The sequence below is a fragment of the Strongylocentrotus purpuratus genome, unplaced genomic scaffold (genome assembly GCF_000002235.5).
Source record: "Strongylocentrotus purpuratus isolate Spur 01 unplaced genomic scaffold, Spur_5.0 spur5_scaffold_2, whole genome shotgun sequence".
Lineage (NCBI taxonomy): Eukaryota > Metazoa > Echinodermata > Echinoidea > Camarodonta > Strongylocentrotidae > Strongylocentrotus > Strongylocentrotus purpuratus.
In genome coordinates this window covers 17,459,025-17,474,927 of record NW_022145605.1, presented here as the reverse complement: position 1 = coordinate 17,474,927, position 15,903 = coordinate 17,459,025, and the positions used below count along the sequence as shown (strand labels likewise).

Here is a 15,903-nt window from a genome sequence, read left to right as displayed (position 1 = left end):
GTACTTTGACTATCTGCCCTTGAATGACTCCAAAGAGATACCAGCTTTTGAAAACAAGAATAGGCTGATTTTGAATTATGTCATGTGGGTTTCAGCTTTAGATAGTAATAAAGCACCTTATTTCTTTTTAGCCATGGCCATATTGGACTTCCCTGCAATATGCATCTGTAGACTTGATTGATGTCGCCAATCAATTCCAGAGTGTAAATTAGGAATAACGAGCCTAATAAAACCTTGTCAGAATGACCCTGCCTGGCACATTCACACTTCAGAACATCCCCCCTCCCCTCTCTCCCAGGCCGAGATCTATCTTCTTGAAAAATTAACCCTGCCTGGATAACCATCCTCTCGAACCGTAATTCAGCTGAAGGGCGTTACCTTGAAAGGCCTGTCCTCATCAGCCTGAGTTTGCCAATTTGGCCAACTCGAGCTGATGAGGATAGACCTGATGTAAAGTAGCTGCATTTACACTGCAAACGAAAATGTGTTGCTTTTTCTTTGTCACTCTAACTTTCCTTTACCATATTATCTGCAACTGTCTCTTCTCCATCCTGATGGCTTGTTGGGGGGGGGGGGAGCAGTAATGTGTTTCGCTGCAATATGCTGGATGTGTTTTGGACGGATGCAAGATATTTGATGAGAAGGACAGATGATGATCGGAGTGTTTGTGATGGGGTTTCCTGTCGTACTGGTCAGGCTCTCAATTTTGTCGAGCGCATCTCACTTCTCAATTTATTTGATCTGGCAATATCTGCAAACTTGGTTTTGTACACTTCTGAAGATGTGTATTTGCTTGATGGAAGATAATTATTTTGTATGAAGTACTAAGTTATTTATTAGTGCATGCTCAGTTCATATTTACACTTTAAACTTTTATTGTGGTTAATTTGTGTGAATAACCCCTAGTTTTTTATGCCAATAAGGTCTTATACAAATAAATCATGTTTGCGAATGCATTAGTGAATGTGCACCACAATCATGTTAACTCACAGTTGGAAGATGAACGAGTGCATAGTCCCTAATGTACTCTCAAACATGAATTTTTTGTTTTTATTTCAAACGAATCTACAATATGATCATAAAGTCAAGAAATAAGTAACAAACCTGATCAAATCATCAAGATTCATACAGTTATGGAGGCGGCCATTTGCTTTAATTGCATGACTTCACATAAACGCAGTCTAACAGTATGATGCACGTCTCAGTGGGCGCATTAATGTATTTACCATTCGAAAATGCTTGCATTTCATCGCATCTTAATTATGTATGCGCCAATTTGTTTTTGGGACATGGCCATCATCTTTTTCCCTTATGAAGCATTTTCTAGACAGTGCACATGTGAACCCAAGTGTATAGAACTTGTTGAGAATGGTTGTGAAAATAATATAATATAGTTTTAACAAGTTAACATCTACCATAGACAGGTTAATAATAATAAAAAATACCGTAGCTCATATTTATAATGCGCCTAATACTAGTATAGTATTACCCCGGTCATCGGATTCAGACTTACCTGCAACACAATGTATGCACATTTTCCACTCCCTGGGGAGCATTCCAGCAGTCGTCATTTTACAAGGTTGTCAGCATCGCTGTATTACTCTATCTGATGGATATTATTCACCAACTGTTTTTCAGTACTTACAAAAATGGAAGATTCAGATGGGGATATGAATTTGAAAAGGTTAATGAAAACAATCGCTGACGTATACTCAAGGCAATTATATAATTGCCATTTTCACTCTTTGCTCTTGAACATCTGAATGTTAATTTGATAGAAATCCAAATGCATTTTCAAATCGCTGTTTAACGCACAGGCTAGACTTTTTAAACATATATATTAGCTTCATGGACCCCTGTAAAGGAATAACATTCGTGCTGATCAGGGTTTTTTCATCTCACAAATCAAGAATAAATGAATAATAAAAGAAAACAAAAAAAATATATGTGTTCTAATCAAATATGGTTCTTGATGCATTGACAATGACAAGAGTACAGGGCAAGAGTCTGAGCACTCAATCAATACTTAGTCCTAAAATTTTCTTCTTTATTTAAGTTGAAAATGTTGAATGATACCAAAAGTGCTTTGCTCTGCTCAATGTGACTGGTAGCTCTTTGGCCTTTGTTGGTGGGAGCGATGCTCTGGGATCTTGATAGTTGGAGCGAGATAAGCTGGTCCAGATTGGGGATTTGAAGACATTTTTTATCCTCTTATTAGATAGTATTAAATGGGTTAAACTCATAACATTGGTCCCATGACAGGGGGATTATATTTATAACCTAATTTTTGTCTTTTTTCTCCACCCCCCCCCCCCCCCCCCCCTCCGATGCGTCTCTGTCAGTATGATGCTCGCTTTGTCTCATTTTTTCTCATTCCCTCTCCTGTCTCCCTGTCTGCCTCTTTCTTTTTGAAAGTTTCTATATCTAAGAAGGATATGTCCATTTCACCCTCTCTCTCATCTCTCTCTCTCTCTCTCTCTCTCTCTCTCTCTCTCTCTCTCTCTTTCATCTCTCTCTCTCTCTCTCTCTCTCTCTCTCTCTAATCTGTCTCTCTCTCCATCTCTCTCCCTTCCCCCCTCTCTCTCTCTTATATCTTTTCTGTTTGACCATATTACTGTAGATATTATACAATGCTGAGAACTGTGAGAAATACATTCTTCTTTTGAAATTTGAATTTGAATTATTATTTTCAAAATGATCAGTTTATCTCTTTTTGTATCTCACAATTCATGTTGTTTTCTCTCTCTGTCTGTTAGTTTATTTACAATATAAAAGAAAACCAATCATAACTCACTGACATCGGAATTTTTACAGTACAAGTTTTTCCACAAATATCTAAACCCCTCTGAAAAATCATACAAAAAAAAACTTTGTTTTTGTTGAAATGGAACAAAATTAAGAAAGTATTCTTGAACTTCTTATTTTTTTTAATCAAATCGATAGAATTTCATTTTCAGTCATAAATTATTGTCATTATAACACTTGTATCAAAATCTATGCATATATTTTCTAGATTTTACATCCAAGCTGGCTGTTGCAAAGCGTTTTGAAAGCGTCTTTCTGTTGAAAAAATTGTGTGTGCTTTAAATTCAAAATCTTTCATGACTGGAAAATATTATTTTGAAATATTTGTTTCTCTTCCAATTTACAGGTGGATGCACAGGTGCACGAGGGATTGTTGGTATTACACGGACTCACTCAAATTGGCAACAATTGAAAAGGTAAATTGATGTGGAAGTAGAAGAGGAATTTTTGAGATTTGAAAACATAAATATTCCTTTATTCAGTGAGATTTTTTCCCGGCTATATTTAATATTTCCTTAATCATATTCTGTTAAAAAAAAGTACCGGTACTGCTTTCATTCAATAAGTAAACCAGCAACACCTAGTGAGTTTGAATAAAAATTCAGAAAGTTAGATGTAACAAGAGTTTTTTTTTAAAATTCAATAATATTTTATGCATATCACTTGAACTCATATTCTGTAAAAAAAAAAAAAAAGTACCGGTACTGCTTTCATTCAATAAGTAAACCAGCAACACCTAGTGAGTTTGAATAAAAATTCAGAAAGTTAGATCTAACAAGAGTTTTTTTTTTAAATTCAATAATATTTTATGCATATCACTTGAACCCCCCCCCCAAGCTAGTATGAAACTTATGCTTTTCATATAAATTAAAAATAGAACTTTTACCGCAAATCATGCCATCCATAGCCCGGTGACGTATCCACTACACCATGACGCCTTAAGTGCACGATTACAACACGCACACACAAAGTCCTGGATCTGCCATCCCGATAGAAACGTTTGAGTGATATTCACAGGTTGCTCATAAAGTGGAGTAGATACGCTACTTCTCTGGGTTGATTAATTGTCTTTCTCAGAGGAGACTGTTTTTGTAATAGTCCATTCTCATGAGCTTCAGATGTTCGCATCATTCTCAAATAACAGGCCTGTTCTCACATGATGGAAAATCATTAAAAAAAGAAGCATTTAAAAACAAAAAAGCTTATTGCGTAATGATTTCATTTGATTATTCTGGAAGCAGGTTATTTACGGGAATTTATATCCTGGCCTGGATGTGAATTATATTTCACCTTTCATTCATGTAATATATTCTTTACATGTCACTGAAGAGAAGAAGAAAACAAATTTGAACAGCAGCTTAAACCTCAGTCACATCACCAATCTGACTCAACACTGACTCCAAACCGACCAAATCTTGATCATTTGGGGTATAAATGTAATCGTTTATCAAGTCTGTTGTCAGTCTGATGTCAGTCTCGTCCATCTGACTTGGTTCTTGGTACCTTGATATTGGTTACTGGTAAATAAAAATCTTTAAAACGGTGAACTTCTTTGAGGGAAAGGGGTAGAGAATGCACCAAAATTATAACTTAGATTTAAAAATTATATGATTGTAAAAAAAAAATATCTTGGGAATGCATCTGATGAAAGAAGAAACTTCTAATAAGCTCTCAAATGGACTAGAGAGATAGCGCTTCCAGGGGCGAACAGATATGCTTGCAATCCTTGCATTCAGGCAGGCACAAGATCTAAAACCTTTTAGTAGGATGTCAGAGCAGTAATTGATCTTAACAAACATTGGATTGAAAGAACAATAAGCGCCCAGCAATATCCTCGGTAGGCTGAACAAATTACAATAATATATACAAAAAGATGAAAAAGTATGTCGCTCCAGTTTTGCCAGGCGTAAAAATAGTCCCATCTTGTAGAGTTCACATTTCATAGCCATTATCTTTCTGGCATGTGTCGCGTTTGATTAAGGCCTTGGCCAAGAATCGTATGAGAAACAGTTCCACGAGTGTCTGTGATGAAGAGAATAAATTTTGGAGCCTGTATGGTAATGGTATCTGGCATCGGAGAGGGCACTATGTCAAGGGCCTACCTTTTAGTATGGTACACTGCAGGCGTTGATCCGACATTTGCTTTGGTGACATTTCTCCGGTGACATTTGTTTTAGGCTTTATGCTCTCAAAGATATAGGGTAAGGGTTGTGATTAAGTTACATGAGGCCTGTCTTCATCAGCTTGAGTTTGCCAAATAACCCACTGTTGTAACTATCCCGATTGCAAATTAACCAGTTAATTTGCGTCTTCATCAGCCCGCAGTTGCAATTAGGGGGATATTTGGTTGAGAAATCTTGGTCTTGTTTCCAAAATATCGCCCTATTTGCGCCTGTCCAAGCTAGTTTGTGATGAGCGTATTGATCTGGTGAAGACGCAATTTAGAGCTTCGGGATAATGTCCCAAATCTGAAAATAGCGGGTTATTTGGCAAACTCGAGCTGATGAAGGCAGGCCTAGGGTTTGTTGAGTGTTAGGGTTAGATTAAGTAGTGTTGGGTCCAAGGTAAAAGTTAAAAAAACCCAATAGTGAAATAACTTGATGGCTGAACAAGTCTTATTTCTTAGCTGGCTTAAAAAATATGCATATAGCATGATAAATTTGGACAGGACCTATGCAACCTAGCTCTGTTCCGTTTCTCAAACACCTTCAAAATGAAATGAGAAAAGAGATTCAAACAATTACATTTCTACAGGGTTGCTTGTAACTATTCTTACTGCTTTACTGGTTTCAAAAGTGTACATACATATGTAGCTTAGTGAAAATTTTGACCTATATCAAACTATCTCTTTTCTAAGTCTCAAAAATGTTACAAAAGGACTTCGGAAGAAGAAAAAAAAAATGTTCTGACAAATTTTACATCGGCCACACTTTCAGGATTGCCTGCAAGATAATGTGACTGGCCTGGGACTCATTGGCTCAAGCAGTCAGCGCTAAAATGAATTCTGTTTGCTCAGATGTGTCATTAGGCGCCTTTTGCCATACATATACGGTCATTGTTCGTCTTTCTGTCCGACAATGTTGACTCTCCAGTCACCCCCGATGGGAAAGGAAACATCTGTAGGACATGAAGGTATAATGTAGTTTGGAATGCAAAGTCCTTAACCCTCACACTATCGGATTCTTTCATCCATACAGCTTAATGCAGGAAACATGATTTCAAAGACTTCAACGATTTCAAAGTTTCAAAATCGACCGAATGCAATTTCATTAACCTCATCCATCATCTATCCAAATGTGTGAAGATCACAATGACATAATTAAGTAATCGGAATATAATAATAATATTCAGCTTTTATTTAGCGCTTAATACATATCTGACGTCTCTAAGCGCTTTACAGATATACGATTTCTGTTGGATATACAATAGGTTATTAAAATTTCTCCTAAGCTGATTTGTTGAAAGCCTTTGCATTTGTTCATTCTCACTGGTTTGCTAAAAACAATGTTTATTTTATACCCCTGTGTATAGATTAAGTGTATCTTTAAGAAATTGTTTTTCCATAATGAATAAGGAGATATAATAGCATGTCATTACCAGGTCCGTCGGAGAGGATCTAAAGCCGTTGGTCCTCTGGTTGCGTATTAACAAGCATTGATGCTTTCTTAGCAGTCAGGTAAAATAAAACGTATTTGTGAAATATTTTTAAAGGGGCCAGAAGACTTTGAATAGATTATTTTTAAATCATAAAACAAAGACCCCGATTTTTAATTAATGGAAGTTCTGGGTATGAACAAAAACAAATTATGGGAAATCGTTAAAATTCTCATATTGTTTCATGTTCATCTATAAAGATACACATGTTGTTCATTCTATTCTGTCCATGATTTCCAAAGGAAATGACAACACTCGTAGGCCATCACTCATTTCTTTGTATATATCTGCCTGACTTCACTTCTACCCTGCATTCAATGTACATTATTATAAAGAAATAGATACTTCATAAATTTTCAAGGCTTCCATCCACTACTTTCTTTAGAATGATTTTCTTCTCTAGTTACACAATTGATGAGTCCTTCGGGATTTGCACAGTGTCGTACAGAATTTGGAACAAAAAGTCTCCCTCTATTTTGGATGTTTATAGAATCTTTTTCATGTCAAAACAGTTCCTCGTTTCAAAAACACTTGATGCTGCCTGCCGCCGCCGGAGGAAAACGTAACGGCTTAAGTTTACTTTGAACAGATGAAAGAATAGCAAGTGTTGACTTTAGACGCCCGCCGTGCAGCTTTTTTCCACATGCTCCAAATTTAATTTTGAAGGCATCTTTAAGCATCGGCCTCTTCAGGTTGGAGATTGATTGATGATGCATCTGCGAGAGTGACCCCTCCCCCCCCCCCCCCGCCGAAATGATGGAAATAAAAGCTTTATGCCTCCTTAATTTTATTTTCTCCTGTTCCATACCTGACGAAGTTGTTTGCATAGTGTATCTTTCAGCTCAAGCTCCCCTCAAATTTGCACGCTGGCTCGCTAAAAATACGACCCTCGCCTCGTTACGATGTCGTTCATCATCGGGGATTGCGACAGTTATGTCTTACGAGGCGGCAACCCATCTGCAGGCACGGTGTCTATATGTGTAGTGTCTATTGCAGATGTCAGTACAAACATTGCAATGTCGGCAAGAAAACTATGGATTTTGTTGATTTTGTGGCAGGAACTTTGTTAGGAGGGGATATGGATTTTGCTTCCTTTTCACACAAATCAAATTTAGGTCTTTTGTTGCAAAAATCGAGGTTATGCACAATGTGTCCTCAAGTTTTGCCACCATTTTTCTTTTTCGGGAAATGTTTTGTAGTGGTTAGCTCATGCGCTTGTTTCATTTTTTTGTTAGAATGTATCCCTCTTTAATCTCTTTATTTTAACCACTAATGTGCAAATGTTCTTCCATCTGAAAGATTAATTTTTAGTATTTCTACAATTTTTTGTATTTCATACTTTTGGTTTCTTGGTTTTTTATTTTGTTCGCTTTCAAATTAGTTTCCTCTATTTTTTTTTCTGAAAAAAAATGCAATGTATATGCTTTTGTAATTTGCTTCTGTTTCTCTCAGTATCTGTCATTCTCTTTCTTCTTCTCAACCTTTTTTCCCTCTTTTTCCCCTTTTTTCCCCCTTTTTACGGTGAATGTATTCCTTTTCTACCTATGGTGACAATTAATGTGCAAATGTTCTTCTACTTGGTAGTTTGGCTACTTGTGTTTCATCACTGATATCTTCTTGCTCTCGAAGGGGTTTTCCCCTTTTCTTTCTGAAGGAAATTTTTCCTTTCTCTCTCTTCATCTCCATCATATCTTCTCTCAGAAACATTATGTTTCCATTTTTTTTCTTGTATGTCTTCATCTATGTCGACAGTAAATTCTTGTAATTTTTGCTTTATTAAACCTATCAACACAAATTTGGGTCATAATATACAAAATGAAATAAATATGCAATATGAAAATAACCAATATTGATCTTGCATTTAGTTACAGCAAGCAATCAACATAGATGTTGGTTACCCTCTGAGAATGCTACATATGGTCAATGTTTTTCAAAAAGTTGCATCTTTATTTTCTTTTTACTTGACATATACCCATTGGAAAAAAAATAGTAATCAAATTTGGGAAGACAAATTATCTTCAAAACAGGGACCCTAAGGAAGAGAAGATCCAGAGTTGTGAATATGTCTGTCCACATAATTTCTCTGTAACCTTTCAAAGTTTGTAATGTATAGAGAGGTGGGTTTCACACCACCTCAAAATGTTATGAAATGTAACTATGATGGATATACCTCTCTCTAAAAATAGGGGGTGGGGGGGGGGTAAAGAATATTATTGATAATGCATCATATTGCTTTGGTGTAGGATTGTGTTAACGTAAAAAGGGCTTACTATTCATAAAAGCTCTAAAGTGAACGCAAGAATTTTTTTGCAACAATATGTTTGCTTTTGTATTTTTAATAAACTAGAGTTATTTTCTCTCCCCACATTTTTCATAGTTTTCCAGAGCTATACCACTCACTGCCCACATGTACTCCCCACTTGTGTTAAGTGACATCAATAAGTATGAATTAAAGTTAGATATTGAATATGTTTCTACAAATTAATCTGTCATGAAAAAACCTATATTTTGAAAATTGTGTTAGGTACCCTTTTTTGACTGATTCAAAGATGATCAGGTGATATCATTAAAACTTTATTTATTTATTTGATTTCAATAAGATCTCAAGGTTCATGAAAATTGCCATTGCTAATCATGTTGTGTCATGTTAGAAAATAATTTGACATAACTCCGCTGATCTTCTACAAGATTTTGTAATCAATCTGTCTCGTAAGAGTCGACCAGAAAATGTTTGGACTTCTGAGATCTTTTGAATGACTCTGTGATAGTATAAAATCTCCCGGAATGATATAAGATGTTTCGAGTTGGGTTCCTATCACTGGGGTAAGCGTACTCCCCATTTGCCTAAAGGGTGATCGCTCTTCAACCGCCTGTTTGATCTAGAGCGAGGAAGAGGAAGGTTGGTCTTTCGATAACGAGCGTGTGAATGACAGCGCGTGCGGCGGTAGGTTACGGAGTGGAGTCTGTATTAATTCGATTACCATTTGCATTTGTTGCAAAGGTGCAATTTCATGTGAAATAGCTTTGAGGCTTCTGGATGAATCTTTGACTTTGTACTTGCTCGCATAGTTTGACATTACAGACAAAACAGAGTTTTATTTTGTAAGAAAAGTTACACAAGAGCAGTGAGCTATTAACCTCAAAAAAACCTATCCAACCCATTCAGAACAGGGATTTATTTTTTAAGGCTAACTTGATCACGTATTGTTTTTTAAATAGGCTACATAGTTGTAATATATTATAAATATTTTTTTTAAAGTTGAAAAATGCGAACTTTAATTAAAAAAACTGATTTTGAACCGCTCAACATGTTACCAATTTAAAGGTAAAGACCAGTTATGGTCATGCGATTGCATTGTGAAAGAAACGTTGTGGAATCGATCAGAAAAGGTTGATCATCTAGCATCTAGCATCTGCGAGGTTCTGGAATCATCAAAATGATAAGAAATTTGGCCCATTCTTCATAAAGTTACAAGCACTATACACAAAAAGATGTATATGAGACTACCCTATATCTCTCAATGACCATGAGAGAAACAAATTTACCAAATATATGAATTAGTAGGCGGTTTCCCGGCAAATTTTTTATCATCATGTATTAGTCAAAACATATTCTTTCACATGATTGGTAATGAGAGCTTCCATTTCATTTTTTGAAATTGGGGCGTTTCCAATACTGGTCTTTACCTTTAAGGATTTTTATGTTATTTTTTATTTGTGTATCACTGTATTATTGAATCAATTTAATTTGTTTCAGCCTTATGGCTACTATTTAGAACCGTATAACAATATCAAATCGTATTCTAAAGCTTATAATCCTACAGTGTGGGCTTGCAACAAAATGGTTGAAAATGTGCATACATTTTAGCCACTTCTTTTCATGTGTTTGGTGCATTTTTAGGGCTCTGAATTTTAAATTACTAAGTTAAACCAAACCACAAATTGTTAAATGTTTGTCTTGTATGGAGCAAAAAGCTGTGGGGAAAAATACATTGGAGCAGTGACTGATTTAGCTCAGGCAAGTTTCAAAAGAGATGTGATAAAAAACAGTAAAGTTTATACAAATAGCTGGTACAATGAAGTTTCTCTGTATTGTGCAATCCATTATCTACGATAGTAAAAACATGACATTAAATTACATGAATCGTTTGTGCATTTTTGCATAGTTAAACATACAGAAAAGGGTGCCTCACAGTCACAGACATGGGGCATCTTGTTGTACAATCACATAACACCTTTAGTATTGCTTATTGTACCTTTGCATACGGCAGAGTATGAGAAAATCAAAATGTTGAAATTGTTTTCTGGTTTTATCGCTATGAGCTTGTCCTTTCCCACACTTGTTATTTTTAAGAACCAATATTTCAAAGAATCCCTTTCGTTACTTATCCTTCATTAATATATCAAGCCTTTCTAGGAATTACTAATAAAATATGGTGAAGGGTTATACACTAATGAAAGTTTTTACAATTGACTGAGGCAGCTTGTATCAAAATTTGCAAATATTTGATCAAGGAATTATAAGACACGATTGACTAAACAAGTCATTTAATACCAATTTATATTCATTCATGCAATTTTTCTCATCAGAAGGGACTTTCGATAGCATCCTAACTTGAATTTGTTAATGTTTCGGGGTTAAGAGGTGACTAGGGAGCTAAATTGATGTCATCACTTCTTGCTACCAGAGCAATTTCTTTAAGTGGGGAAAGCGTTTACGAGGGAAAATGGCCCAAAGCGGTATTTAAGTGATTTGTTATCCCATAAACTATAGGGAGTTGAATTGTGGTGAGTTATAGCTTTACTTATACTGTTTTCACACTGGCAATATTTTGCTTAACCCCGTACTATAGGTGGGGTTAAGGGGGGGTCTTAGCCCTACCTATAGTACGGGGTTAAGCCTATTCCACTTTCTGTTCAGACTGGTTTTTACCAAAGTGGGCTAAAGTTGGCTAACCCCACCTATAGTACGGGGTTAACTAACCCTGCAAAATAGCAGGGCTAACTCCGCAATTGTGGTGCTAACTCCTGCTAACCCCGCAATTGCGGTGCTAAGCAAATGAATGAGAACAGAAACGAAAAATAGTCCGGTACTACGCAATGGAGCGTATCGCAGCTGGCCAAATGCGAAGTATGTCCAATAATAACATTCACGATATCCGGGGTTAACGAAATGCAGTGAGAACAGCTGGAATTTTCTTATTCCGGAATAGGCGCTAGTACGGGACTAAAAACAGCGAGTGTGAAAAGCCAAAAAAATAGTCCGGGGTTAAGGATAGTACGGGGCTAAGCAAAGTACGGGGTTAAGCAAAACCAGTGTGAAAAGAGTATTAGTGGATATTTTGGGATAATGGTTTTGTTCCATCTTTAAGGTTTGTTTTATTTCTTGTTGCCCCCTTCTCTACACCCCCCTCTCTCTGTGTCTCTGTCTTTGTCTATCTGTCTCTCTCCCTTTCTCTCTCTCTCTCTCTCTCTCTCTCTCACTCTCTTTCTCTCTCTGTTTCTCTCTCAGTACATTTTGTCTTTATCTCTACCAGTCACAGACATGTTCTCTTTCTCTTTTATCATCTTTTATCTCACTCCTCCCTCTTACCATTTCTCTGTCTTTCTCTCCGTCTCTCTTACGTCTCTCTTTCCCATCAATGACCTCTCACTTTCACTTCACTCTCCTTCCTACTCTCTCCTTCCCACCTCTCTCTCCTCTCCTTCCTTCTCTCTCCTTCCCACCTCTCTCTCCTCTCCTTCCTACTCTCTCCTTCCCACCTCTCTCCTCTCCTTCCTACTCTCTCCTTCCCACCTCTCTCTCCTCTCCTTCCTACTCTCTCCTTCCCACCTCTCTCTCCTCTCCTTCCTACTCTCTCCTTCCCACCTCTCTCTCCTCTCCTTTTTACTCTCTCCTTCCCACCTCTCTCCTCTTCTTCCTACTCTCTCCTTCCCACCTCTCTCCTCTCCTTCCTACTCTCTCCTTCCCACCTCTCTCCTCCCCATCTCTCTCCTCCCCATCTCTCTCTCCTCTCCTTCCTACTCTCTCCTCCCCACCTCTCTCTCCTCTCCTTCCTACTCTCTCCTTCCCACCTCTCCTTTTTACTCTCTCCTTCCCACCTCTCTCTCCTCTCCTTTTTACTCTCTCCTTCCCACCTCTCTCCTCTTCTTCCTACTCTCTCCTTCCCACCTCTCTCCTCTCCTTCCTACTCTCTCCTTCCCACCTCTCTCCTCCCCATCTCTCTCTCCTCTCCTTCCTACTCTCTCCTCCCCACCTCTCTCTCCTCTCCTTCCTACTCTCTCCTTCCCACCTCTCTCTCCTCTCCTTCCTACTCTCTCCTCCCCATCTCTCTCTCCTCTCCTTCCTACTCTCTCCTTCCCACCTCTCTCTCCTCTCCTTCCTACTCTCTCCTTCCCACCTCTCTCTCCTCTCCTTTTTACTCTCTCCTTCCCACCTCTCTCTCCTCTCCTTCCTACTCTCTCCTTCCCACCTCTCTCTCCTCTCCTTTTTACTCTCTCCTTCCCACCTCTCTCTCCTCTCCTTCCTACTCTCTCCTTCCCACCTCTCTCTCCTCTCCTTTTTACTCTCTCCTTCCCACCTCTCTCTCCTCTCCTTCCTACTCTCTCCTTCCCACCTCTCTCTCCTTCCCACCTCTCTCTCCTCTCCTTCCTACTCTCTCCTCTCCTTCCTACTCTCTCCTTCCCACCTCTCTCTCCTTCCCACCTCTCTCTCCTCTCCTTCCTACTCTCTCCTTCCCACCTCTCTCTCTCCTCTCCTTCCTACTCTCTCCTTCCTACTCTCTTCTTCCCACCTCTCTCTCTTATTTATTTGGTTTTATCTCTCTCTGTCTGTCTGTCGTGTGTGTCTCTCTCTCTCCCTGTCTTTGTCTCTGTCTCTTTCCCTCTGTTCCCCCTCTCTTTCTTGTAACAACTAAAAGCGGAGATCAATCGAAATGAAATTACAAATGATTTATTGAAAGGAGAAAGTGTCAACATTCTGGATAATTCAATTCATATGTTCAATCGTTCAGTTTGTTCTTCTTTTTAAGGCCTCACACAGAAAGAAAATACCCAATTCAACATCAACAACAAAAAGGGAAATTGTAGCAATTTGCATTCAAGATACTACATTTGTCATTTTCTGTCTCATTCCATAATTGTAAATTGCTTTTTCATCATGCCTGCGTTATGTTAAATGTGGTATTTTCATTTTTGGATATTTTTCTTTTCTTTTCTTTTCTTTCTTTCTTCATTTTTAGTTGTTTATTTTTTTAAAAACTATTTCATTTTATTTGGCGTTCAAAGTATCATTAAAAAAAAATCATGCTTGTATTGTATAAGTACCTCAACCCTTTGCACCTGTGAATTTTGTGCATGTTAGTTTTACACATATACATACATACACTTACATATTTTCAATTAATAAGGCATAGAATTTATACAAGCGCTTAAGTACATCTTATGACAAATGTTTAAATGGGACACAGCAAAAACGTAAAAAGAAACAAAAGAGGGGAATGCTAAGAGAGAAAGAGAGAGAGAGGGGGGGGGGGGGGGGGTGACAGATCTATAGAAGCAACGAAAGTGGATGTATGGGTAAAATATAAACAGAAAAGCAAACTGTCAGAGGGGTAAAAATAGAAAGAAACAGATGTAATGAGAGGTGCCTCACTGTCTCTAACGACTCGTCTCTTCATTGATAGTTGATAGGCATATTTGTGTTTTCCAGTTAATATTGATTCTCTCAACAAAGGTCCTAATGTGCAATCATCAAGAAAGTTTGATAAAGTCGCATTAAGATTTGATGTCTTGACCTTCCACATGTTGCTCTATTATTCCAAGTGATAGGCATATTCTTGTTTTCGGAGGGTTATTAAGATCAATACTTGTGATAAATGTCCTAGTTCACTTTCATCATGTATGATAAAGGTCAATTTGTAAGAGTGATCATCAATCGGTCATTGAGAAAAAGGAAAACAAATTGACGTCATCATGGAATTGCAAATAGAGTGAGAGAAAGAGACAGAGACAGGGGTGGGGGCACAAAGAGGGCGTGTGTGTTTGTGTAAGGTGGTTGTATGTGTGTGTGAGAGTGAGAGAGAGATAGAGAGGTGAGAATTTAGGAGAAAAGAGAAGGGAGAGTTTATTTTATTTTATATGTTTTATTGTAATTAAAATGCACATTCTCTGCGCTACATGGATATTTAAAATGAGAGTTTGAGAAAACGAGGGAATGGAGATTGATTTGTTCATGACATTCAATTTACCCTCCTCCCCAACTAATGGTTGTTGCTTGTTGTATAACATAGTGAGGGATATAAATAGAGGGGGGGGGGGTGATTAAGTGAGAGAGTGAGAGAGAGAGAGAGAGAGAGAGAGAGAGAGAGAGAGGGAGAGAAAGAGAGACAGTGTGTGTATGTGTGTGTGTGAGAGAGAGATAGAGAGAAGAGGGTGTGGGACGAGAGTGTAAGAGACAAAGGAAGAGTGGGGGAGCGAGTGAGAGAGTAAGAGAAAGAGAGAGAGAATAGAAGAATAAGGAGAGAGAGAGAGAGAGAGAGAGAGAGAGAGAGAATAGAAGAATAAGGAGAGAGAAGAGATGTATATTTTAGACAGAGAGGCATGCAAAGCTTGTCTAAGATCGAGAGGAGAGGAGAGAAAGAAAGGAGAGAGAGAGAGAGAGGGGGAGAGAGAGAGAGAGAGAGAGAGAGAGAGAAAGAGGGGGTGAAGTTGCATTATAAAAGGGAGATAAATGAAGGGGAAAAGGGAGGATAACCAAAGAGAAAAGAGGGAAATCAAAAGAAAGGAAGAAAATGGAGGAAGAGAAAGTCAAAGACAGCAATGTGATTGATCACATGATCATTTGATTGAAATTTGAGAGGAGTAAACCAATTTACATGTCTGATGTATTTCCCCCGCTGTTTAATGTTCATCTATTTCCCTCTAGAAAATCGAGAGTGAATTATAGCATCATTCGATACATGGAGAAACTCAAGTGTTTTATCATTGCACCTCTAATATATTCAGGCCCCTCCCGTAGACCAACTATCTTTCAGGCTGAAATTTAGTGGGGATTTTCTGCTTCTGTTGGCAAGGAGTAAATTTTATTTAAGAATACACAAAGGCTACTAGCAGAAGTTGAAAATGGAGCTACAAAGCTTGGAGTCTCAAAACACCTCTATGAAAAGGAGTTGTCAGATTTTGAAATGCATTATGCTGGAGATAGATAAAAGGAAGTCTTGAGCGAGACCATCCTATAGCAGTGTCGAGACTATCGGAGGATAGTTGTCATGGAGAAAGTAGAGTTGCTCATGTTCTGTTTACACAGTATATATCATTACATATGAGTCTTGATGCTTTTCAAGGTTCATTCACACATGGTGTGGGAAACCACAATGATTTTTGTTTTATCGTTTGTTCTTTTATGTGTAAATGTCATGCCATTCTCAAGCTGTCTTGATAAAC

The 15,903-nt window shown here is 37.8% G+C and overlaps 1 protein-coding gene across 1 annotated transcript in view; it reads left to right on the top strand.

Moving 5' to 3' along the window:
- Nucleotides 1-3,146: 3,146 nt before the first annotated feature.
- Nucleotides 3,147-15,903, top strand: part of LOC115926705 (protein-tyrosine sulfotransferase 1-like) — a 37,463-nt gene continuing 24,706 nt past the window's right edge. Inside the window, exon 1 of the mRNA XM_030991842.1 lies at nucleotides 3,147-3,221. The gene's annotated coding sequence lies outside the window, so the exon portion shown is untranslated. The remainder of the gene's footprint in view (nucleotides 3,222-15,903) is intronic.